The sequence below is a fragment of the Schistocerca cancellata genome, unplaced genomic scaffold (genome assembly GCF_023864275.1).
Source record: "Schistocerca cancellata isolate TAMUIC-IGC-003103 unplaced genomic scaffold, iqSchCanc2.1 HiC_scaffold_405, whole genome shotgun sequence".
NCBI classification, from domain to species: Eukaryota; Metazoa; Arthropoda; class Insecta; order Orthoptera; family Acrididae; genus Schistocerca; species Schistocerca cancellata.
Genome location: NW_026046422.1, coordinates 123,221 through 148,592, shown reverse-complemented (window position 1 = coordinate 148,592; position 25,372 = coordinate 123,221). Strand labels below are relative to the sequence as shown.

The 25,372-nt window shown below is 42.1% G+C and overlaps 13 non-coding genes across 13 annotated transcripts; all 13 read left to right on the top strand.

Annotated features, from left to right (window-relative positions):
* Nucleotides 1–616: 616 nt before the first annotated feature.
* LOC126120057 (U5 spliceosomal RNA) lies at nucleotides 617–735 on the top strand. The gene has a single exon (XR_007525988.1). It is a non-coding gene; the product is annotated as a U5 spliceosomal RNA (small nuclear RNA).
* Nucleotides 736–3,162: 2,427 nt separating this feature from the next.
* LOC126120111 (small nucleolar RNA U3) lies at nucleotides 3,163–3,369 on the top strand. The gene has a single exon (XR_007526037.1). It is a non-coding gene; the product is annotated as a small nucleolar RNA U3 (small nucleolar RNA).
* A 947-nt stretch (nucleotides 3,370–4,316) lies between these two features.
* LOC126120056 (U5 spliceosomal RNA) lies at nucleotides 4,317–4,435 on the top strand. The gene has a single exon (XR_007525987.1). It is a non-coding gene; the product is annotated as a U5 spliceosomal RNA (small nuclear RNA).
* Nucleotides 4,436–6,863: 2,428 nt separating this feature from the next.
* Nucleotides 6,864–7,070, top strand: LOC126120109 (small nucleolar RNA U3). The gene has a single exon (XR_007526036.1). It is a non-coding gene; the product is annotated as a small nucleolar RNA U3 (small nucleolar RNA).
* A 947-nt stretch (nucleotides 7,071–8,017) lies between these two features.
* Nucleotides 8,018–8,136, top strand: LOC126120054 (U5 spliceosomal RNA). The gene has a single exon (XR_007525986.1). It is a non-coding gene; the product is annotated as a U5 spliceosomal RNA (small nuclear RNA).
* A 2,429-nt stretch (nucleotides 8,137–10,565) lies between these two features.
* LOC126120107 (small nucleolar RNA U3) lies at nucleotides 10,566–10,772 on the top strand. The gene has a single exon (XR_007526034.1). It is a non-coding gene; the product is annotated as a small nucleolar RNA U3 (small nucleolar RNA).
* A 948-nt stretch (nucleotides 10,773–11,720) lies between these two features.
* On the top strand, nucleotides 11,721–11,839 carry LOC126120053 (U5 spliceosomal RNA). Its single transcript, XR_007525985.1, has one exon. It is a non-coding gene; the product is annotated as a U5 spliceosomal RNA (small nuclear RNA).
* Nucleotides 11,840–14,271: 2,432 nt separating this feature from the next.
* Nucleotides 14,272–14,478, top strand: LOC126120106 (small nucleolar RNA U3). Its single transcript, XR_007526033.1, has one exon. It is a non-coding gene; the product is annotated as a small nucleolar RNA U3 (small nucleolar RNA).
* Nucleotides 14,479–15,425: 947 nt separating this feature from the next.
* On the top strand, nucleotides 15,426–15,544 carry LOC126120052 (U5 spliceosomal RNA). Its single transcript, XR_007525984.1, has one exon. It is a non-coding gene; the product is annotated as a U5 spliceosomal RNA (small nuclear RNA).
* Nucleotides 15,545–17,972: 2,428 nt separating this feature from the next.
* On the top strand, nucleotides 17,973–18,179 carry LOC126120105 (small nucleolar RNA U3). Its single transcript, XR_007526032.1, has one exon. It is a non-coding gene; the product is annotated as a small nucleolar RNA U3 (small nucleolar RNA).
* A 947-nt stretch (nucleotides 18,180–19,126) lies between these two features.
* LOC126120051 (U5 spliceosomal RNA) lies at nucleotides 19,127–19,245 on the top strand. The gene has a single exon (XR_007525983.1). It is a non-coding gene; the product is annotated as a U5 spliceosomal RNA (small nuclear RNA).
* Nucleotides 19,246–21,674: 2,429 nt separating this feature from the next.
* Nucleotides 21,675–21,881, top strand: LOC126120104 (small nucleolar RNA U3). The gene has a single exon (XR_007526031.1). It is a non-coding gene; the product is annotated as a small nucleolar RNA U3 (small nucleolar RNA).
* Nucleotides 21,882–22,829: 948 nt separating this feature from the next.
* Nucleotides 22,830–22,948, top strand: LOC126120050 (U5 spliceosomal RNA). Its single transcript, XR_007525982.1, has one exon. It is a non-coding gene; the product is annotated as a U5 spliceosomal RNA (small nuclear RNA).
* Nucleotides 22,949–25,372: the final 2,424 nt, after the last annotated feature.

Below are 25,372 nucleotides of genomic sequence, written 5' to 3'. Positions count from 1 at the left end.
CGTTTGGCTAGCAAACATGAATTGAGTGATTTGCAAGGCACTGTTATCTGCAAGAAGGAATGCATGGAATTCGCAAATGAATAAGACTGGTTCAAATACTATCGACAGAAATTTTATTTCTGTTGTCAACTAGTATTAATTAGTTGTGTGGGAGCAGGGGGATATTTCCCTTGCACCATACATCTACATACAGGTTGCGTCTGATGTGGCCTAGTTTTGCGTTCAAAGAACTATCTAGTTGCCTGTTTTTTCAGTGAACGAGTGTGGTGGGGAGGAGAGAGATTAGTGTTAGATGCAGAGCAGTGCGGGCAGTTAGTTGTGTGTCTGACGGTGGGTCGCCGAGAGGAATTAGGCGTGCTGCCATCTGTCGGCAGGTGAGGTAATGAAGCAGCTTGAATGGTGACAGAAATGATGAAAATAGTTATCTAAAGAGTAATATCGACGACATTTGGCAGACACGTATTTCAGCGCTGACAGTTAGTTTGGGGTGTGTGCTTGCATGGCACTGGAAGTCTGTTGACGGTAGAGAAGTAGACAAGACGGAAAGAATTTTCCGCGTTCTCGCGGAGAAGCAATAGAGAAGCAGCCATAAGTATTGAAGTGAGGGCTTTGATCGGCACTCTGGTTTCCCTTCAAAACGAATAAATCTTTCGCCTTTTACTAAAGATTTCCGTGGAGGGGAACATTAAATGAGTCTATAAGGTATTTTTCGTAGTGCTCGGCTATTGCTGAGCCATAATCACAAGTAAAACGTAATGTAATTAGCAAGAGGTAGGTTGTGTTGTGAGAATGAAGGGCGTGGAGTAGCGGATCACGTTGGATCAGGTAGATGCTTTTTTAATTTGAAAATGCAATTGGCCGTTTCGTAGTATAATGAAACAAGTACATTTGCCCTGAAATGGCTTGCAGTGTGTTAGGCGATTGTGTAAAGAGAGAGAGAGAGAGCGCTATTTATTGTCCTGGAAACTCTTGGTGAACCCTTTCCGCATCTCAGTTCTAGATGATTTGAGGGTGTTTACTTGCACTGCAGTTGCACAACAGCATATAAGCCGATATTTGGAAGTGAATGATGAATTGAGAGGCTTTGTAATAAATACTAGTATGTGATTAGTAGATTGTGTTTTGAAACCCAAAATTATTTTTACCGCACAAGTTTGTGATTTGTAGGTATGATGTGAGTGAGATTTGGGCTGTAGATGGTGGTTAGTTGGGCAGGATGAGCATTTCAATTGTTTTCAATAGAGTGGATATTAGTGGCACTGGCTTGTTGCCATAATGTGGCATTGGTTCTTTGTTCATAACAGTGTACTCAGTTTTGTAGAAGATTTAGGTGAGAAAGAGACAGTTGTTGAATATGACATAGATAGCTAGAGATGAATTGAGTAGCAATTTCCTGGTAGTTGTAGTTTGGGTATGATGTGTCTCAGTGAGAGAGAAATCTTGAAATGGAAGGGTTGTTCCTAGCTACAGTCTTGGAAACTATGTATCTGCTGTTGACTCCAATGTTTTCAAGATTACTTGTGTACAAAATTGGCCAGACTTTGCAGTTTCTTCTTCAGTAAATCAGTGGAAGGTGGTGCAGATAATGGTATAAATGTTCAGTGCCTCCTGTGAGTTGTTGATGCTGCTTGTCTTTTAAGTAAAATTGATAGGGGCTCTTGATTGACCCAGCCATAGACAGAGCTGGTGCATACTTGGCTTGAGAAGACTTTGGCCAGTAAATGATGAAATACCAACACATTGCTCACAACAAAGCTCCTTTCCCTGCATTCTAGTTTCCCTCGGGTATAGAGTGACATGATATTGGCAGATAATCACTTTGATCAGGCTGTTTTTTTTTTTTTTAATGCTCTTTTACCAGAATCCATTCATAGTGATAACTGTGTTCTCTGGTGGAACACGATGAGAACATTGTGTGAAGTGCACAGAAGTAGCTATTTGAGTGTGTGTGAAAATGTGAGGTAACCACTGTTACTCCTAAATTTCTGTGGAATTAAGTTTTCTGTGTGTGTCTGAAAATCCAAGTGGTTCAAGTTGGTAGTTTATTTGTTGCAAGCGAAAAAAGCTTTTTAGTAAACTGAGGCACTAGCATTAGTTTCCTGTTCACTGTGACAAGGAAGCTAGTATAAAAAGTAGTTTGTGGTTTTGTTTGCAAAGAAGTGCTCATGGGATGTAAGCACTGCTTGAGATTATTCTGAGATGATTTTTTGAGGGGGGGGGGGAGATTGCTAAACATCTAGCATTTTAGTAAGGAGCTTGTCGGAGTAGTCGTAAAATTGTTATTTTATGAGAAATTTCTTTATTCATAGCACATGGCCATCATAGTTGAAGCATAAAGATTGGCATGGTATGCGTAGGTCTGTAAAATGTCCTGACAGTGATGTTCACAGAGACTTGTTGTATACTTTGATTCTTCATCTGTTTAACAGTAGACATAAGAAATGTATTAGTGGAGCAAGTAGCTGTGAAATTACTGGCGTATGATTGATAGTATGGACGTGGCGCTGAGTGTAAGTGTTTGTTTAGCTGTGGGTGTTTTCATAATTGCCATGTGAGGAAAAGCAATACTCGTGATAGGCGAAAAGAGATACAGAGAGAAACACATTTATTGCGAGTATTATATATCAGCAGCTCTTGGGCGGGTATCAAGCTAGACGCAAAGTGAAACGAAAGAGGAAGTATGCATGAAAGTGGCGATATATCGACAAGAGTTTGCACTGTTAGGGTGAGGTGAATAAACTAGTGCGGTGCGAAAATTTTCGAAGAGAGAGGCGGCTTTAAAGAAAGCACAAGAGTCGTATGAACGCCGTCTTGTGTGTTTGTCTTTCAGTGGCTATTTGGCATGTCTGCTTGCGCCATAGGATGCTACTGTATGTGCCCCAGGCCCCCATCTAGCGGCCGGAGGTGCAAGCGGTGTTTACATACAGTCTCGCGTGAGGCAATGGTCTCTCATTTCGGAAGACAAGAAGCACTGGTAGCGCACAAAATAGCTGAGTGAGATCATGGCGGCCAAGTAAGAGTAGAAGTAGGTTCTTTGCAGAATGTCCGAGCTTAAGAAATTCTTCGATAAGTAAATCGCGAAATGTGAAGAGTGTGTCGTATTCTCGTAGGGCGTGTTGACGGTCTCGTGGCATAAGTAGCGAGCGGTGATAGCTTGCTAGCAAGATCATACTTCACAGGATCATTTCTGTAGTATGTCTTCAACTCTCTCTAGTTCAAAGCTGGAGTAGACGTAACCACGATGATGAGTGGTAGCACTGTCCCTGAGCGTGAGGCTTGCGATCGAGATTCATCGCATCTTGGTTGTAATCGATGATCGTTCACCACATTCTGAGGGATGTGGGAAGGGAATAGCGCTTTCCGAGTGGTGGTTTTATTATATAGAATAGAAGCAAGCATAAGTCATACTTTTGGTATCGGGACCCGCGTCGTTGCAGCAATGTCGCTACAGGTTGTGGAAGGACTTTGATTGCGACATGTCATGAAAGCCTTGTGGGAGTTTCTCGAGTGGCACGGGGACGAGCCATTTGATTTGGCCTGCTCCAAGTGCTAGGCTTGGATGACAACGACGTACTTTTGAGTTACAAGAATGAGTGAGCAACACAAGAAGAGTGCAATTGATGACCATAAACGGCTGACACACAACACAGTCTTGATAATCAGCACTAATGCATGATGTACGGAACATTTAGGAGGAGCGCGTTTGGCTAGCAAACATGAATTGAGTGATTTGCAAGGCACTGTTATCTGCAAGAAGGAATGCATGGAATTCGCAAATGAATAAGACTGGTTCAAATACTATCGACAGAAATTTTATTTCTGTTGTCAACTAGTATTAATTAGTTGTGTGGGAGCAGGGGGATATTTCCCTTGCACCATACATCTACATACAGGTTGCGTCTGATGTGGCCTAGTTTTGCGTTCAAAGAACTATCTAGTTGCCTGTTTTTTCAGTGAACGAGTGTGGTGGGGAGGAGAGAGATTAGTGTTAGATGCAGAGCAGTGCGGGCAGTTAGTTGTGTGTCTGACGGTGGGTCGCCGAGAGGAATTAGGCGTGCTGCCATCTGTCGGCAGGTGAGGTAATGAAGCAGCTTGAATGGTGACAGAAATGATGAAAATAGTTATCTAAAGAGTAATATCGACGACATTTGGCAGACACGTATTTCAGCGCTGACAGTTAGTTTGGGGTGTGTGCTTGCATGGCACTGGAAGTCTGTTGACGGTAGAGAAGTAGACAAGACGGAAAGAATTTTCCGCGTTCTCGCGGAGAAGCAATAGAGAAGCAGCCATAAGTATTGAAGTGAGGGCTTTGATCGGCACTCTGGTTTCCCTTCAAAACGAATAAATCTTTCGCCTTTTACTAAAGATTTCCGTGGAGGGGAACATTAAATGAGTCTATAAGGTATTTTTCGTAGTGCTCGGCTATTGCTGAGCCATAATCACAAGTAAAACGTAATGTAATTAGCAAGAGGTAGGTTGTGTTGTGAGAATGAAGGGCGTGGAGTAGCGGATCACGTTGGATCAGGTAGATGCTTTTTTAATTTGAAAATGCAATTGGCCGTTTCGTAGTATAATGAAACAAGTACATTTGCCCTGAAATGGCTTGCAGTGTGTTAGGCGATTGTGTAAAGAGAGAGAGAGAGAGCGCTATTTATTGTCCTGGAAACTCTTGGTGAACCCTTTCCGCATCTCAGTTCTAGATGATTTGAGGGTGTTTACTTGCACTGCAGTTGCACAACAGCATATAAGCCGATATTTGGAAGTGAATGATGAATTGAGAGGCTTTGTAATAAATACTAGTATGTGATTAGTAGATTGTGTTTTGAAACCCAAAATTATTTTTACCGCACAAGTTTGTGATTTGTAGGTATGATGTGAGTGAGATTTGGGCTGTAGATGGTGGTTAGTTGGGCAGGATGAGCATTTCAATTGTTTTCAATAGAGTGGATATTAGTGGCACTGGCTTGTTGCCATAATGTGGCATTGGTTCTTTGTTCATAACAGTGTACTCAGTTTTGTAGAAGATTTAGGTGAGAAAGAGACAGTTGTTGAATATGACATAGATAGCTAGAGATGAATTGAGTAGCAATTTCCTGGTAGTTGTAGTTTGGGTATGATGTGTCTCAGTGAGAGATAAATCTTGAAATGGAAGGGTTGTTCCTAGCTACAGTCTTGGAAACTATGTATCTGCTGTTGACTCCAATGTTTTCAAGAGTACTTGTGTACAAAATTGGCCAGACTTTGCAGTTTCTTCTTCAGTAAATCAGTGGAAGGTGGTGCAGATAATGGTATAAATGTTCAGTGCCTCCTGTGAGTTGTTGATGCTGCTTGTCTTTTAAGTAAAATTGATAGGGGCTCTTGATTGACCCAGCCATAGACAGAGCTGGTGCATACTTGGCTTGAGAAGACTTTGGCCAGTAAATGATGAAATACCAACACATTGCTCACAACAAAGCTCCTTTCCCTGCATTCTAGTTTCCCTCGGGTATAGAGTGACATGATATTGGCAGATAATCACTTTGATCAGGCTGTTTGTTTTTTTTTAATGCTCTTTTACCAGAATCCATTCATAGTGATAACTGTGTTCTCTGGTGGAACACGATGAGAACATTGTGTGAAGTGCACAGAAGTAGCTATTTGAGTGTGTGTGAAAATGTGAGGTAACCACTGTTACTCCTAAATTTCTGTGGAATTAAGTTTTCTGTGTGTGTCTGAAAATCCAAGTGGTTCAAGTTGGTAGTTTATTTGTTGCAAGCGAAAAAAGCTTTTTAGTAAACTGAGGCACTAGCATTAGTTTCCTGTTCACTGTGACAAGGAAGCTAGTATAAAAAGTAGTTTGTGGTTTTGTTTGCAAAGAAGTGCTCATGGGATGTAAGCACTGCTTGAGATTATTCTGAGATGATTTTTTGAGGGGAGGGGGGGGAGATTGCTAAACATCTAGCATTTTAGTAAGGAGCTTGTCGGAGTAGTCGTAAAATTGTTATTTCATGAGAAATTTCTTTATTCATAGCACATGGCCATCATAGTTGAAGCATAAAGATTGGCATGGTATGCGTAGGTCTGTAAAATGTCCTGACAGTGATGTTCACAGAGACTTGTTGTATACTTTGATTCTTCATCTGTTTAACAGTAGACATAAGAAATGTATTAGTGGAGCAAGTAGCTGTGAAATTACTGGCGTATGATTGATAGTATGGACGTGGCGCTGAGTGTAAGTGTTTGTTTAGCTGTGGGTGTTTTCATAATTGCCATGTGAGGAAAAGCAATACTCGTGATAGGCGAAAAGAGATACAGAGAGAAACACATTTATTGCGAGTATTATATATCAGCAGCTCTTGGGCGGGTATCAAGCTAGACGCAAAGTGAAACGAAAGAGGAAGTATGCATGAAAGTGGCGATATATCGACAAGAGTTTGCACTGTTAGGGTGAGGTGAATAAACTAGTGCGGTGCGAAAATTTTCGAAGAGAGAGGCGGCTTTAAAGAAAGCACAAGAGTCGTATGAACGCCGTCTTGTGTGTTTGTCTTTCAGTGGCTATTTGGCATGTCTGCTTGCGCCATAGGATGCTACTGTATGTGCCCCAGGCCCCCATCTAGCGGCCGGAGGTGCAAGCGGTGTTTACATACAGTCTCGCGTGAGGCAATGGTCTCTCATTTCGGAAGACAAGAAGCACTGGTAGCGCACAAAATAGCTGAGTGAGATCATGGCGGCCAAGTAAGAGTAGAAGTAGGTTCTTTGCAGAATGTCCGAGCTTAAGAAATTCTTCGATAAGTAAATCGCGAAATGTGAAGAGTGTGTCGTATTCTCGTAGGGCGTGTTGACGGTCTCTTGGCATAAGTAGCGAGCGGTGATAGCTTGCTAGCAAGATCATACTTCACAGGATCATTTCTGTAGTATGTCTTCAACTCTCTCTAGTTCAAAGCTGGAGTAGACGTAACCACGATGATGAGTGGTAGCACTGTCCCTGAGCGTGAGGCTTGCGATCGAGATTCATCGCATCTTGGTTGTAATCGATGATCGTTCACCACATTCTGAGGGATGTGGGAAGGGAATAGCGCTTTCCGAGTGGTGGTTTTATTATATAGAATAGAAGCAAGCATAAGTCATACTTTTGGTATCGGGACCCGCGTCGTTGCAGCAATGTCGCTACAGGTTGTGGAAGGACTTTGATTGCGACATGTCATGAAAGCCTTGTGGGAGTTTCTCGAGTGGCACGGGGACGAGCCATTTGATTTGGCCTGCTCCAAGTGCTAGGCTTGGATGACAACGACGTACTTTTGAGTTACAAGAATGAGTGAGCAACACAAGAAGAGTGCAATTGATGACCATAAACGGCTGACACACAACACAGTCTTGATAATCAGCACTAATGCATGATGTACGGAACATTTAGGAGGAGCGCGTTTGGCTAGCAAACATGAATTGAGTGATTTGCAAGGCACTGTTATCTGCAAGAAGGAATGCATGGAATTCGCAAATGAATAAGACTGGTTCAAATACTATCGACAGAAATTTTATTTCTGTTGTCAACTAGTATTAATTAGTTGTGTGGGAGCAGGGGGATATTTCCCTTGCACCATACATCTACATACAGGTTGCGTCTGATGTGGCCTAGTTTTGCGTTCAAAGAACTATCTAGTTGCCTGTTTTTTCAGTGAACGAGTGTGGTGGGGAGGAGAGAGATTAGTGTTAGATGCAGAGCAGTGCGGGCAGTTAGTTGTGTGTCTGACGGTGGGTCGCCGAGAGGAATTAGGCGTGCTGCCATCTGTCGGCAGGTGAGGTAATGAAGCAGCTTGAATGGTGACAGAAATGATGAAAATAGTTATCTAAAGAGTAATATCGACGACATTTGGCAGACACGTATTTCAGCGCTGACAGTTAGTTTGGGGTGTGTGCTTGCATGGCACTGGAAGTCTGTTGACGGTAGAGAAGTAGACAAGACGGAAAGAATTTTCCGCGTTCTCGCGGAGAAGCAATAGAGAAGCAGCCATAAGTATTGAAGTGAGGGCTTTGATCGGCACTCTGGTTTCCCTTCAAAACGAATAAATCTTTCGCCTTTTACTAAAGATTTCCGTGGAGGGGAACATTAAATGAGTCTATAAGGTATTTTTCGTAGTGCTCGGCTATTGCTGAGCCATAATCACAAGTAAAACGTAATGTAATTAGCAAGAGGTAGGTTGTGTTGTGAGAATGAAGGGCGTGGAGTAGCGGATCACGTTGGATCAGGTAGATGCTTTTTTAATTTGAAAATGCAATTGGCCGTTTCGTAGTATAATGAAACAAGTACATTTGCCCTGAAATGGCTTGCAGTGTGTTAGGCGATTGTGTAAAGAGAGAGAGAGAGAGCGCTATTTATTGTCCTGGAAACTCTTGGTGAACCCTTTCCGCATCTCAGTTCTAGATGATTTGAGGGTGTTTACTTGCACTGCAGTTGCACAACAGCATATAAGCCGATATTTGGAAGTGAATGATGAATTGAGAGGCTTTGTAATAAATACTAGTATGTGATTAGTAGATTGTGTTTTGAAACCCAAAATTATTTTTACCGCACAAGTTTGTGATTTGTAGGTATGATGTGAGTGAGATTTGGGCTGTAGATGGTGGTTAGTTGGGCAGGATGAGCATTTCAATTGTTTTCAATAGAGTGGATATTAGTGGCACTGGCTTGTTGCCATAATGTGGCATTGGTTCTTTGTTCATAACAGTGTACTCAGTTTTGTAGAAGATTTAGGTGAGAAAGAGACAGTTGTTGAATATGACATAGATAGCTAGAGATGAATTGAGTAGCAATTTCCTGGTAGTTGTAGTTTGGGTATGATGTGTCTCAGTGAGAGAGAAATCTTGAAATGGAAGGGTTGTTCCTAGCTACAGTCTTGGAAACTATGTATCTGCTGTTGACTCCAATGTTTTCAAGATTACTTGTGTACAAAATTGGCCAGACTTTGCAGTTTCTTCTTCAGTAAATCAGTGGAAGGTGGTGCAGATAATGGTATAAATGTTCAGTGCCTCCTGTGAGTTGTTGATGCTGCTTGTCTTTTAAGTAAAATTGATAGGGGCTCTTGATTGACCCAGCCATAGACAGAGCTGGTGCATACTTGGCTTGAGAAGACTTTGGCCAGTAAATGATGAAATACCAACACATTGCTCACAACAAAGCTCCTTTCCCTGCATTCTAGTTTCCCTCGGGTATAGAGTGACATGATATTGGCAGATAATCACTTTGATCAGGCTGTTTGTTTTTTTTTTAATGCTCTTTTACCAGAATCCATTCATAGTGATAACTGTGTTCTCTGGTGGAACACGATGAGAACATTGTGTGAAGTGCACAGAAGTAGCTATTTGAGTGTGTGTGAAAATGTGAGGTAACCACTGTTACTCCTAAATTTCTGTGGAATTAAGTTTTCTGTGTGTGTCTGAAAATCCAAGTGGTTCAAGTTGGTAGTTTATTTGTTGCAAGCGAAAAAAGCTTTTTAGTAAACTGAGGCACTAGCATTAGTTTCCTGTTCACTGTGACAAGGAAGCTAGTATAAAAAGTAGTTTGTGGTTTTGTTTGCAAAGAAGTGCTCATGGGATGTAAGCACTGCTTGAGATTATTCTGAGATGATTTTTTGAGGGGGGGGGGGGGAGATTGCTAAACATCTAGCATTTTAGTAAGGAGCTTGTCGGAGTAGTCGTAAAATTGTTATTTTATGAGAAATTTCTTTATTCATAGCACATGGCCATCATAGTTGAAGCATAAAGATTGGCATGGTATGCGTAGGTCTGTAAAATGTCCTGACAGTGATGTTCACAGAGACTTGTTGTATACTTTGATTCTTCATCTGTTTAACAGTAGACATAAGAAATGTATTAGTGGAGCAAGTAGCTGTGAAATTACTGGCGTATGATTGATAGTATGGACGTGGCGCTGAGTGTAAGTGTTTGTTTAGCTGTGGGTGTTTTCATAATTGCCATGTGAGGAATAGCAATACTCGTGATAGGCGAAAAGAGATACAGAGAGAAACACATTTATTGCGAGTATTATATATCAGCAGCTCTTGGGCGGGTATCAAGCTAGACGCAAAGTGAAACGAAAGAGGAAGTATGCATGAAAGTGGCGATATATCGACAAGAGTTTGCACTGTTAGGGTGAGGTGAATAAACTAGTGCGGTGCGAAAATTTTCGAAGAGAGAGGCGGCTTTAAAGAAAGCACAAGGGTCGTATGAACGCCGTCTTGTGTGTTTGTCTTTCAGTGGCTATTTGGCATGTCTGCTTGCGCCATAGGATGCTACTGTATGTGCCCCAGGCCCCCATCTAGCGGCCGGAGGTGCAAGCGGTGTTTACATACAGTCTCGCGTGAGGCAATGGTCTCTCATTTCGGAAGACAAGAAGCACTGGTAGCGCACAAAATAGCTGAGTGAGATCATGGCGGCCAAGTAAGAGTAGAAGTAGGTTCTTTGCAGAATGTCCGAGCTTAAGAAATTCTTCGATAAGTAAATCGCGAAATGTGAAGAGTGTGTCGTATTCTCGTAGGGCGTGTTGACGGTCTCGTGGCATAAGTAGCGAGCGGTGATAGCTTGCTAGCAAGATCATACTTCACAGGATCATTTCTGTAGTATGTCTTCAACTCTCTCTAGTTCAAAGCTGGAGTAGACGTAACCACGATGATGAGTGGTAGCACTGTCCCTGAGCGTGAGGCTTGCGATCGAGATTCATCGCATCTTGGTTGTAATCGATGATCGTTCACCACATTCTGAGGGATGTGGGAAGGGAATAGCGCTTTCCGAGTGGTGGTTTTATTATATAGAATAGAAGCAAGCATAAGTCATACTTTTGGTATCGGGACCCGCGTCGTTGCAGCAATGTCGCTACAGGTTGTGGAAGGACTTTGATTGCGACATGTCATGAAAGCCTTGTGGGAGTTTCTCGAGTGGCACGGGGACGAGCCATTTGATTTGGCCTGCTCCAAGTGCTAGGCTTGGATGACAACGACGTACTTTTGAGTTACAAGAATGAAGTGAGCAACACAAGAAGAGTGCAATTGATGACCATAAACGGCTGACACACAACACAGTCTTGATAATCAGCACTAATGCATGATGTACGGAACATTTAGGAGGAGCGCGTTTGGCTAGCAAACATGAATTGAGTGATTTGCAAGGCACTGTTATCTGCAAGAAGGAATGCATGGAATTCGCAAATGAATAAGACTGGTTCAAATACTATCGACAGAAATTTTATTTCTGTTGTCAACTAGTATTAATTAGTTGTGTGGGAGCAGGGGGATATTTCCCTTGCACCATACATCTACATACAGGTTGCGTCTGATGTGGCCTAGTTTTGCGTTCAAAGAACTATCTAGTTGCCTGTTTTTTCAGTGAACGAGTGTGGTGGGGAGGAGAGAGATTAGTGTTAGATGCAGAGCAGTGCGGGCAGTTAGTTGTGTGTCTGACGGTGGGTCGCCGAGAGGAATTAGGCGTGCTGCCATCTGTCGGCAGGTGAGGTAATGAAGCAGCTTGAATGGTGACAGAAATGATGAAAATAGTTATCTAAAGAGTAATATCGACGACATTTGGCAGACACGTATTTCAGCGCTGACAGTTAGTTTGGGGTGTGTGCTTGCATGGCACTGGAAGTCTGTTGACGGTAGAGAAGTAGACAAGACGGAAAGAATTTTCCGCGTTCTCGCGGAGAAGCAATAGAGAAGCAGCCATAAGTATTGAAGTGAGGGCTTTGATCGGCACTCTGGTTTCCCTTCAAAACGAATAAATCTTTCGCCTTTTACTAAAGATTTCCGTGGAGGGGAACATTAAATGAGTCTATAAGGTATTTTTCGTAGTGCTCGGCTATTGCTGAGCCATAATCACAAGTAAAACGTAATGTAATTAGCAAGAGGTAGGTTGTGTTGTGAGAATGAAGGGCGTGGAGTAGCGGATCACGTTGGATCAGGTAGATGCTTTTTTTAATTTGAAAATGCAATTGGCCGTTTCGTAGTATAATGAAACAAGTACATTTGCCCTGAAATGGCTTGCAGTGTGTTAGGCGATTGTGTAGAGAGAGAGAGAGAGAGAGCGCTATTTATTGTCCTGGAAACTCTTGGTGAACCCTTTCCGCATCTCAGTTCTAGATGATTTGAGGGTGTTTACTTGCACTGCAGTTGCACAACAGCATATAAGCCGATATTTGGAAGTGAATGATGAATTGAGAGGCTTTGTAATAAATACTAGTATGTGATTAGTAGATTGTGTTTTGAAACCCAAAATTATTTTTACCGCACAAGTTTGTGATTTGTAGGTATGATGTGAGTGAGATTTGGGCTGTAGATGGTGGTTAGTTGGGCAGGATGAGCATTTCAATTGTTTTCAATAGAGTGGATATTAGTGGCACTGGCTTGTTGCCATAATGTGGCATTGGTTCTTTGTTCATAACAGTGTACTCAGTTTTGTAGAAGATTTAGGTGAGAAAGAGACAGTTGTTGAATATGACATAGATAGCTAGAGATGAATTGAGTAGCAATTTCCTGGTAGTTGTAGTTTGGGTATGATGTGTCTCAGTGAGAGATAAATCTTGAAATGGAAGGGTTGTTCCTAGCTACAGTCTTGGAAACTATGTATCTGCTGTTGACTCCAATGTTTTCAAGATTACTTGTGTACAAAATTGGCCAGACTTTGCAGTTTCTTCTTCAGTAAATCAGTGGAAGGTGGTGCAGATAATGGTATAAATGTTCAGTGCCTCCTGTGAGTTGTTGATGCTGCTTGTCTTTTAAGTAAAATTGATAGGGGCTCTTGATTGACCCAGCCATAGACAGAGCTGGTGCATACTTGGCTTGAGAAGACTTTGGCCAGTAAATGATGAAATACCAACACATTGCTCACAACAAAGCTCCTTTCCCTGCATTCTAGTTTCCCTCGGGTATAGAGTGACATGATATTGGCAGATAATCACTTTGATCAGGCTGTTTGTTTTTTTTTTTTAATGCTCTTTTACCAGAATCCATTCATAGTGATAACTGTGTTCTCTGGTGGAACACGATGAGAACATTGTGTGAAGTGCACAGAAGTAGCTATTTGAGTGTGTGTGAAAATGTGAGGTAACCACTGTTACTCCTAAATTTCTGTGGAATTAAGTTTTCTGTGTGTGTCTGAAAATCCAAGTGGTTCAAGTTGGTAGTTTATTTGTTGCAAGCGAAAAAAGCTTTTTAGTAAACTGAGGCACTAGCATTAGTTTCCTGTTCACTGTGACAAGGAAGCTAGTATAAAAAGTAGTTTGTGGTTTTGTTTGCAAAGAAGTGCTCATGGGATGTAAGCACTGCTTGAGATTATTCTGAGATGATTTTTAGAGGGGGGGGGGGAGATTGCTAAACATCTAGCATTTTAGTAAGGAGCTTGTCGGAGTAGTCGTAAAATTGTTATTTTATGAGAAATTTCTTTATTCATAGCACATGGCCATCATAGTTGAAGCATAAAGATTGGCATGGTATGCGTAGGTCTGTAAAATGTCCTGACAGTGATGTTCACAGAGACTTGTTGTATACTTTGATTCTTCATCTGTTTAACAGTAGACATAAGAAATGTATTAGTGGAGCAAGTAGCTGTGAAATTACTGGCGTATGATTGATAGTATGGACGTGGCGCTGAGTGTAAGTGTTTGTTTAGCTGTGGGTGTTTTCATAATTGCCATGTGAGGAAAAGCAATACTCGTGATAGGCGAAAAGAGATACAGAGAGAAACACATTTATTGCGAGTATTATATATCAGCAGCTCTTGGGCGGGTATCAAGCTAGACGCAAAGTGAAACGAAAGAGGAAGTATGCATGAAAGTGGCGATATATCGACAAGAGTTTGCACTGTTAGGGTGAAGTGAATAAACTAGTGCGGTGCGAAAATTTTCGAAGAGAGAGGCGGCTTTAAAGAAAGCACAAGAGTCGTATGAACGCCGTCTTGTGTGTTTGTCTTTCAGTGGCTATTTGGCATGTCTGCTTGCGCCATAGGATGCTACTGTATGTGCCCCAGGCCCCCATCTAGCGGCCGGAGGTGCAAGCGGTGTTTACATACAGTCTCGCGTGAGGCAATGGTCTCTCATTTCGGAAGACAAGAAGCACTGGTAGCGCACAAAATAGCTGAGTGAGATCATGGCGGCCAAGTAAGAGTAGAAGTAGGTTCTTTGCAGAATGTCCGAGCTTAAGAAATTCTTCGATAAGTAAATCGCGAAATGTGAAGAGTGTGTCGTATTCTCGTAGGGCGTGTTGACGGTCTCGTGGCATAAGTAGCGAGCGGTGATAGCTTGCTAGCAAGATCATACTTCACAGGATCATTTCTGTAGTATGTCTTCAACTCTCTCTAGTTCAAAGCTGGAGTAGACGTAACCACGATGATGAGTGGTAGCACTGTCCCTGAGCGTGAGGCTTGCGATCGAGATTCATCGCATCTTGGTTGTAATCGATGATCGTTCACCACATTCTGAGGGATGTGGGAAGGGAATAGCGCTTTCCGAGTGGTGGTTTTATTATATAGAATAGAAGCAAGCATAAGTCATACTTTTGGTATCGGGACCCGCGTCGTTGCAGCAATGTCGCTACAGGTTGTGGAAGGACTTTGATTGCGACATGTCATGAAAGCCTTGTGGGAGTTTCTCGAGTGGCACGGGGACGAGCCATTTGATTTGGCCTGCTCCAAGTGCTAGGCTTGGATGACAACGACGTACTTTTGAGTTACAAGAATGAGTGAGCAACACAAGAAGAGTGCAATTGATGACCATAAACGGCTGACACACAACACAGTCTTGATAATCAGCACTAATGCATGATGTACGGAACATTTAGGAGGAGCGCGTTTGGCTAGCAAACATGAATTGAGTGATTTGCAAGGCACTGTTATCTGCAAGAAGGAATGCATGGAATTCGCAAATGAATAAGACTGGTTCAAATACTATCGACAGAAATTTTATTTCTGTTGTCAACTAGTATTAATTAGTTGTGTGGGAGCAGGGGGATATTTCCCTTGCACCATACATCTACATACAGGTTGCGTCTGATGTGGCCTAGTTTTGCGTTCAAAGAACTATCTAGTTGCCTGTTTTTTCAGTGAACGAGTGTGGTGGGGAGGAGAGAGATTAGTGTTAGATGCAGAGCAGTGCGGGCAGTTAGTTGTGTGTCTGACGGTGGGTCGCCGAGAGGAATTAGGCGTGCTGCCATCTGTCGGCAGGTGAGGTAATGAAGCAGCTTGAATGGTGACAGAAATGATGAAAATAGTTATCTAAAGAGTAATATCGACGACATTTGGCAGACACGTATTTCAGCGCTGACAGTTAGTTTGGGGTGTGTGCTTGCATGGCACTGGAAGTCTGTTGACGGTAGAGAAGTAGACAAGACGGAAAGAATTTTCCGCGTTCTCGCGGAGAAGCAATAGAGAAGCAGCCATAAGTATTGAAGTGAGGGCTTTGATCGGCACTCTGGTTTCCCTTCAAAACGAATAAATCTTTCGCCTTTTACTAAAGATTTCCGTGGAGGGGAACATTAAATGAGTCTATAAGGTATTTTTCGTAGTGCTCGGCTATTGCTGAGCCATAATCACAAGTAAAACGTAATGTAATTAGCAAGAGGTAGGTTGTGTTGTGAGAATGAAGGGCGTGGAGTAGCGGATCACGTTGGATCAGGTAGATGCTTTTTTAATTTGAAAATGCAATTGGCCGTTTCGTAGTATAATGAAACAAGTACATTTGCCCTGAAATGGCTTGCAGTGTGTTAGGCGATTGTGTAAAGAGAGAGAGAGAGAGCGCTATTTATTGTCCTGGAAACTCTTGGTGAACCCTTTCCGCATCTCAGTTCTAGATGATTTGAGGGTGTTTACTTGCACTGCAGTTGCACAACAGCATATAAGCCGATATTTGGAAGTGAATGATGAATTGAGAGGCTTTGTAATAAATACTAGTATGTGATTAGTAGATTGTGTTTTGAAACCCAAAATTATTTTTACCGCACAAGTTTGTGATTTGTAGGTATGATGTGAGTGAGATTTGGGCTGTAGATGGTGGTTAGTTGGGCAGGATGAGCATTTCAATTGTTTTCAATAGAGTGGATATTAGTGGCACTGGCTTGTTGCCATAATGTGGCATTGGTTCTTTGTTCATAACAGTGTACTCAGTTTTGTAGAAGATTTAGGTGAGAAAGAGACAGTTGTTGAATATGACATAGATAGCTAGAGATGAATTGAGTAGCAATTTCCTGGTAGTTGTAGTTTGGGTATGATGTGTCTCAGTGAGAGATAAATCTTGAAATGGAAGGGTTGTTCCTAGCTACAGTCTTGGAAACTATGTATCTGCTGTTGACTCCAATGTTTTCAAGATTACTTGTGTACAAAATTGGCCAGACTTTGCAGTTTCTTCTTCAGTAAATCAGTGGAAGGTGGTGCAGATAATGGTATAAATGTTCAGTGCCTCCTGTGAGTTGTTGATGCTGCTTGTCTTTTAAGTAAAATTGATAGGGGCTCTTGATTGACCCAGCCATAGACAGAGCTGGTGCATACTTGGCTTGAGAAGACTTTGGCCAGTAAATGATGAAATACCAACACATTGCTCACAACAAAGCTCCTTTCCCTGCATTCTAGTTTCCCTCGGGTATAGAGTGACATGATATTGGCAGATAATCACTTTGATCAGGCTGTTTGTTTTTTTTTTTAATGCTCTTTTACCAGAATCCATTCATAGTGATAACTGTGTTCTCTGGTGGAACACGATGAGAACATTGTGTGAAGTGCACAGAAGTAGCTATTTGAGTGTGTGTGAAAATGTGAGGTAACCACTGTTACTCCTAAATTTCTGTGGAATTAAGTTTTCTGTGTGTGTCTGAAAATCCAAGTGGTTCAAGTTGGTAGTTTATTTGTTGCAAGCGAAAAAAGCTTTTTAGTAAACTGAGGCACTAGCATTAGTTTCCTGTTCACTGTGACAAGGAAGCTAGTATAAAAAGTAGTTTGTGGTTTTGTTTGCAAAGAAGTGCTCATGGGATGTAAGCACTGCTTGAGATTATTCTGAGATGATTTTTAGAGGGGGGGGGGGAGATTGCTAAACATCTAGCATTTTAGTAAGGAGCTTGTCGGAGTAGTCGTAAAATTGTTATTTTATGAGAAATTTCTTTATTCATAGCACATGGCCATCATAGTTGAAGCATAAAGATTGGCATGGTATGCGTAGGTCTGTAAAATGTCCTGACAGTGATGTTCACAGAGACTTGTTGTATACTTTGATTCTTCATCTGTTTAACAGTAGACATAAGAAATGTATTAGTGGAGCAAGTAGCTGTGAAATTACTGGCGTATGATTGATAGTATGGACGTGGCGCTGAGTGTAAGTGTTTGTTTAGCTGTGGGTGTTTTCATAATTGCCATGTGAGGAAAAGCAATACTCGTGATAGGCGAAAAGAGATACAGAGAGAAACACATTTATTGCGAGTATTATATATCAGCAGCTCTTGGGCGGGTATCAAGCTAGACGCAAAGTGAAACGAAAGAGGAAGTATGCATGAAAGTGGCGATATATCGACAAGAGTTTGCACTGTTAGGGTGAAGTGAATAAACTAGTGCGGTGCGAAAATTTTCGAAGAGAGAGGCGGCTTTAAAGAAAGCACAAGAGTCGTATGAACGCCGTCTTGTGTGTTTGTCTTTCAGTGGCTATTTGGCATGTCTGCTTGCGCCATAGGATGCTACTGTATGTGCCCCAGGCCCCCATCTAGCGGCCGGAGGTGCAAGCGGTGTTTACATACAGTCTCGCGTGAGGCAATGGTCTCTCATTTCGGAAGACAAGAAGCACTGGTAGCGCACAAAATAGCTGAGTGAGATCATGGCGGCCAAGTAAGAGTAGAAGTAGGTTCTTTGCAGAATGTCCGAGCTTAAGAAATTCTTCGATAAGTAAATCGCGAAATGTGAAGAGTGTGTCGTATTCTCGTAGGGCGTGTTGACGGTCTCGTGGCATAAGTAGCGAGCGGTGATAGCTTGCTAGCAAGATCATACTTCACAGGATCATTTCTGTAGTATGTCTTCAACTCTCTCTAGTTCAAAGCTGGAGTAGACGTAACCACGATGATGAGTGGTAGCACTGTCCCTGAGCGTGAGGCTTGCGATCGAGATTCATCGCATCTTGGTTGTAATCGATGATCGTTCACCACATTCTGAGGGATGTGGGAAGGGAATAGCGCTTTCCGAGTGGTGGTTTTATTATATAGAATAGAAGCAAGCATAAGTCATACTTTTGGTATCGGGACCCGCGTCGTTGCAGCAATGTCGCTACAGGTTGTGGAAGGACTTTGATTGCGACATGTCATGAAAGCCTTGTGGGAGTTTCTCGAGTGGCACGGGGACGAGCCATTTGATTTGGCCTGCTCCAAGTGCTAGGCTTGGATGACAACGACGTACTTTTGAGTTACAAGAATGAGTGAGCAACACAAGAAGAGTGCAATTGATGACCATAAACGGCTGACACACAACACAGTCTTGATAATCAGCACTAATGCATGATGTACGGAACATTTAGGAGGAGCGCGTTTGGCTAGCAAACATGAATTGAGTGATTTGCAAGGCACTGTTATCTGCAAGAAGGAATGCATGGAATTCGCAAATGAATAAGACTGGTTCAAATACTATCGACAGAAATTTTATTTCTGTTGTCAACTAGTATTAATTAGTTGTGTGGGAGCAGGGGGATATTTCCCTTGCACCATACATCTACATACAGGTTGCGTCTGATGTGGCCTAGTTTTGCGTTCAAAGAACTATCTAGTTGCCTGTTTTTTCAGTGAACGAGTGTGGTGGGGAGGAGAGAGATTAGTGTTAGATGCAGAGCAGTGCGGGCAGTTAGTTGTGTGTCTGACGGTGGGTCGCCGAGAGGAATTAGGCGTGCTGCCATCTGTCGGCAGGTGAGGTAATGAAGCAGCTTGAATGGTGACAGAAATGATGAAAATAGTTATCTAAAGAGTAATATCGACGACATTTGGCAGACACGTATTTCAGCGCTGACAGTTAGTTTGGGGTGTGTGCTTGCATGGCACTGGAAGTCTGTTGACGGTAGAGAAGTAGACAAGACGGAAAGAATTTTCCGCGTTCTCGCGGAGAAGCAATAGAGAAGCAGCCATAAGTATTGAAGTGAGGGCTTTGATCGGCACTCTGGTTTCCCTTCAAAACGAATAAATCTTTCGCCTTTTACTAAAGATTTCCGTGGAGGGGAACATTAAATGAGTCTATAAGGTATTTTTCGTAGTGCTCGGCTATTGCTGAGCCATAATCACAAGTAAAACGTAATGTAATTAGCAAGAGGTAGGTTGTGTTGTGAGAATGAAGGGCGTGGAGTAGCGGATCACGTTGGATCAGGTAGATGCTTTTTTAATTTGAAAATGCAATTGGCCGTTTCGTAGTATAATGAAACAAGTACATTTGCCCTGAAATGGCTTGCAGTGTGTTAGGCGATTGTGTAAAGAGAGAGAGAGAGAGCGCTATTTATTGTCCTGGAAACTCTTGGTGAACCCTTTCCGCATCTCAGTTCTAGATGATTTGAGGGTGTTTACTTGCACTGCAGTTGCACAACAGCATATAAGCCGATATTTGGAAGTGAATGATGAATTGAGAGGCTTTGTAATAAATACTAGTATGTGATTAGTAGATTGTGTTTTGAAACCCAAAATTATTTTTACCGCACAAGTTTGTGATTTGTAGGTATGATGTGAGTGAGATTTGGGCTGTAGATGGTGGTTAGTTGGGCAGGATGAGCATTTCAATTGTTTTCAATAGAGTGGATATTAGTGGCACTGGCTTGTTGCCATAATGTGGCATTGGTTCTTTGTTCATAACAGTGTACTCAGTTTTGTAGAAGATTTAGGTGAGAAAGAGACAGTTGTTGAATATGACATAGATAGCTAGAGATGAATTGAGTAGCAATTTCCTGGTAGTTGTAGTTTGGGTATGATGTGTCTCAGTGAGAGATAAATCTTGAAATGGAAGGGTTGTTCCTAGCTACAGTCTTGGAAACTATGTATCTGCTGTTGACTCCAATGTTTTCAAGATTACTTGTGTACAAAATTGGCCAGACTTTGCAGTTTCTTCTTCAGTAAATCAGTGGAAGGTGGTGCAGATAATGGTATAAATGTTCAGTGCCTCCTGTGAGTTGTTGATGCTGCTTGTCTTTTAAGTAAAATTGATAGGGGCTCTTGATTGACCCAGCCATAGACAGAGCTGGTGCATACTTGGCTTGAGAAGACTTTGGCCAGTAAATGATGAAATACCAACACATTGCTCACAACAAAGCTCCTTTCCCTGCATTCTAGTTTCCCTCGGGTATAGAGTGACATGATATTGGCAGATAATCACTTTGATCAGGCTGTTTGTTTTTTTTTTTAATGCTCTTTTACCAGAATCCATTCATAGTGATAACTGTGTTCTCTGGTGGAACACGATGAGAACATTGTGTGAAGTGCACAGAAGTAGCTATTTGAGTGTGTGTGAAAATGTGAGGTAACCACTGTTACTCCTAAATTTCTGTGGAATTAAGTTTTCTGTGTGTGTCTGAAAATCCAAGTGGTTCAAGTTGGTAGTTTATTTGTTGCAAGCGAAAAAAGCTTTTTAGTAAACTGAGGCACTAGCATTAGTTTCCTGTTCACTGTGACAAGGAAGCTAGTATAAAAAGTAGTTTGTGGTTTTGTTTGCAAAGAAGTGCTCATGGGATGTAAGCACTGCTTGAGATTATTCTGAGATGATTTTTAGAGGGGGGGGGGGGAGATTGCTAAACATCTAGCATTTTAGTAAGGAGCTTGTCGGAGTAGTCGTAAAATTGTTATTTTATGAGAAATTTCTTTATTCATAGCACATGGCCATCATAGTTGAAGCATAAAGATTGGCATGGTATGCGTAGGTCTGTAAAATGTCCTGACAGTGATGTTCACAGAGACTTGTTGTATACTTTGATTCTTCATCTGTTTAACATTAGACATAAGAAATGTATTAGTGGAGCAAGTAGCTGTGAAATTACTGGCGTATGATTGATAGTATGGACGTGGCGCTGAGTGTAAGTGTTTGTTTAGCTGTGGGTGTTTTCATAATTGCCATGTGAGGAAAAGCAATACTCGTGATAGGCGAAAAGAGATACAGAGAGAAACACATTTATTGCGAGTATTATATATCAGCAGCTCTTGGGCGGGTATCAAGCTAGACGCAAAGTGAAACGAAAGAGGAAGTATGCATGAAAGTGGCGATATATCGACAAGAGTTTGCACTGTTAGGGTGAAGTGAATAAACTAGTGCGGTGCGAAAATTTTCGAAGAGAGAGGCGGCTTTAAAGAAAGCACAAGAGTCGTATGAACGCCGTCTTGTGTGTTTGTCTTTCAGTGGCTATTTGGCATGTCTGCTTGCGCCATAGGATGCTACTGTATGTGCCCCAGGCCCCCATCTAGCGGCCGGAGGTGCAAGCGGTGTTTACATACAGTCTCGCGTGAGGCAATGGTCTCTCATTTCGGAAGACAAGAAGCACTGGTAGCGCACAAAATAGCTGAGTGAGATCATGGCGGCCAAGTAAGAGTAGAAGTAGGTTCTTTGCAGAATGTCCGAGCTTAAGAAATTCTTCGATAAGTAAATCGCGAAATGTGAAGAGTGTGTCGTATTCTCGTAGGGCGTGTTGACGGTCTCGTGGCATAAGTAGCGAGCGGTGATAGCTTGCTAGCAAGATCATACTTCACAGGATCATTTCTGTAGTATGTCTTCAACTCTCTCTAGTTCAAAGCTGGAGTAGACGTAACCACGATGATGAGTGGTAGCACTGTCCCTGAGCGTGAGGCTTGCGATCGAGATTCATCGCATCTTGGTTGTAATCGATGATCGTTCACCACATTCTGAGGGATGTGGGAAGGGAATAGCGCTTTCCGAGTGGTGGTTTTATTATATAGAATAGAAGCAAGCATAAGTCATACTTTTGGTATCGGGACCCGCGTCGTTGCAGCAATGTCGCTACAGGTTGTGGAAGGACTTTGATTGCGACATGTCATGAAAGCCTTGTGGGAGTTTCTCGAGTGGCACGGGGACGAGCCATTTGATTTGGCCTGCTCCAAGTGCTAGGCTTGGATGACAACGACGTACTTTTGAGTTACAAGAATGAGTGAGCAACACAAGAAGAGTGCAATTGATGACCATAAACGGCTGACACACAACACAGTCTTGATAATCAGCACTAATGCATGATGTACGGAACATTTAGGAGGAGCGCGTTTGGCTAGCAAACATGAATTGAGTGATTTGCAAGGCACTGTTATCTGCAAGAAGGAATGCATGGAATTCGCAAATGAATAAGACTGGTTCAAATACTATCGACAGAAATTTTATTTCTGTTGTCAACTAGTATTAATTAGTTGTGTGGGAGCAGGGGGATATTTCCCTTGCACCATACATCTACATACAGGTTGCGTCTGATGTGGCCTAGTTTTGCGTTCAAAGAACTATCTAGTTGCCTGTTTTTTCAGTGAACGAGTGTGGTGGGGAGGAGAGAGATTAGTGTTAGATGCAGAGCAGTGCGGGCAGTTAGTTGTGTGTCTGACGGTGGGTCGCCGAGAGGAATTAGGCGTGCTGCCATCTGTCGGCAGGTGAGGTAATGAAGCAGCTTGAATGGTGACAGAAATGATGAAAAATAGTTATCTAAAGAGTAATATCGACGACATTTGGCAGACACGTATTTCAGCGCTGACAGTTAGTTTGGGGTGTGTGCTTGCATGGCACTGGAAGTCTGTTGACGGTAGAGAAGTAGACAAGACGGAAAGAATTTTCCGCGTTCTCGCGGAGAAGCAATAGAGAAGCAGCCATAAGTATTGAAGTGAGGGCTTTGATCGGCACTCTGGTTTCCCTTCAAAACGAATAAATCTTTCGCCTTTTACTAAAGATTTCCGTGGAGGGGAACATTAAATGAGTCTATAAGGTATTTTTCGTAGTGCTCGGCTATTGCTGAGCCATAATCACAAGTAAAACGTAATGTAATTAGCAAGAGGTAGGTTGTGTTGTGAGAATGAAGGGCGTGGAGTAGCGGATCACGTTGGATCAGGTAGATGCTTTTTTAATTTGAAAATGCAATTGGCCGTTTCGTAGTATAATGAAACAAGTACATTTGCCCTGAAATGGCTTGCAGTGTGTTAGGCGATTGTGTAAAGAGAGAGAGAGAGAGCGCTATTTATTGTCCTGGAAACTCTTGGTGAACCCTTTCCGCATCTCAGTTCTAGATGATTTGAGGGTGTTTACTTGCACTGCAGTTGCACAACAGCATATAAGCCGATATTTGGAAGTGAATGATGAATTGAGAGGCTTTGTAATAAATACTAGTATGTGATTAGTAGATTGTGTTTTGAAACCCAAAATTATTTTTACCGCACAAGTTTGTGATTTGTAGGTATGATGTGAGTGAGATTTGGGCTGTAGATGGTGGTTAGTTGGGCAGGATGAGCATTTCAATTGTTTTCAATAGAGTGGATATTAGTGGCACTGGCTTGTTGCCATAATGTGGCATTGGTTCTTTGTTCATAACAGTGTACTCAGTTTTGTAGAAGATTTAGGTGAGAAAGAGACAGTTGTTGAATATGACATAGATAGCTAGAGATGAATTGAGTAGCAATTTCCTGGTAGTTGTAGTTTGGGTATGATGTGTCTCAGTGAGAGATAAATCTTGAAATGGAAGGGTTGTTCCTAGCTACAGTCTTGGAAACTATGTATCTGCTGTTGACTCCAATGTTTTCAAGATTACTTGTGTACAAAATTGGCCAGACTTTGCAGTTTCTTCTTCAGTAAATCAGTGGAAGGTGGTGCAGATAATGGTATAAATGTTCAGTGCCTCCTGTGAGTTGTTGATGCTGCTTGTCTTTTAAGTAAAATTGATAGGGGCTCTTGATTGACCCAGCCATAGACAGAGCTGGTGCATACTTGGCTTGAGAAGACTTTGGCCAGTAAATGATGAAATACCAACACATTGCTCACAACAAAGCTCCTTTCCCTGCATTCTAGTTTCCCTCGGGTATAGAGTGACTTGATATTGGCAGATAATCACTTTGATCAGGCTGTTTTTTTTTTTTTTTAATGCTCTTTTACCAGAATCCATTCATAGTGATAACTGTGTTCTCTGGTGGAACACGATGAGAACATTGTGTGAAGTGCACAGAAGTAGCTATTTGAGTGTGTGTGAAAATGTGAGGTAACCACTGTTACTCCTAAATTTCTGTGGAATTAAGTTTTCTGTGTGTGTCTGAAAATCCAAGTGGTTCAAGTTGGTAGTTTATTTGTTGCAAGCGAAAAAAGCTTTTTAGTAAACTGAGGCACTAGCATTAGTTTCCTGTTCACTGTGACAAGGAAGCTAGTATAAAAAGTAGTTTGTGGTTTTGTTTGCAAAGAAGTGCTCATGGGATGTAAGCACTGCTTGAGATTATTCTGAGATGATTTTTTGAGGGGGGGGGGGGAGATTGCTAAACATCTAGCATTTTAGTAAGGAGCTTGTCGGAGTAGTCGTAAAATTGTTATTTTATGAGAAATTTCTTTATTCATAGCACATGGCCATCATAGTTGAAGCATAAAGATTGGCATGGTATGCGTAGGTCTGTAAAATGTCCTGACAGTGATGTTCACAGAGACTTGTTGTATACTTTGATTCTTCATCTGTTTAACAGTAGACATAAGAAATGTATTAGTGGAGCAAGTAGCTGTGAAATTACTGGCGTATGATTGATAGTATGGACGTGGCGCTGAGTGTAAGTGTTTGTTTAGCTGTGGGTGTTTTCATAATTGCCATGTGAGGAAAAGCAATACTCGTGATAGGCGAAAAGAGATACAGAGAGAAACACATTTATTGCGAGTATTATATATCAGCAGCTCTTGGGCGGGTATCAAGCTAGACGCAAAGTGAAACGAAAGAGGAAGTATGCATGAAAGTGGCGATATATCGACAAGAGTTTGCACTGTTAGGGTGAGGTGAATAAACTAGTGCGGTGCGAAAATTTTCGAAGAGAGAGGCGGCTTTAAAGAAAGCACAAGAGTCGTATGAACGCCGTCTTGTGTGTTTGTCTTTCAGTGGCTATTTGGCATGTCTGCTTGCGCCATAGGATGCTACTGTATGTGCCCCAGGCCCCCATCTAGCGGCCGGAGGTGCAAGCGGTGTTTACATACAGTCTCGCGTGAGGCAATGGTCTCTCATTTCGGAAGACAAGAAGCACTGGTAGCGCACAAAATAGCTGAGTGAGATCATGGCGGCCAAGTAAGAGTAGAAGTAGGTTCTTTGCAGAATGTCCGAGCTTAAGAAATTCTTCGATAAGTAAATCGCGAAATGTGAAGAGTGTGTCGTATTCTCGTAGGGCGTGTTGACGGTCTCGTGGCATAAGTAGCGAGCGGTGATAGCTTG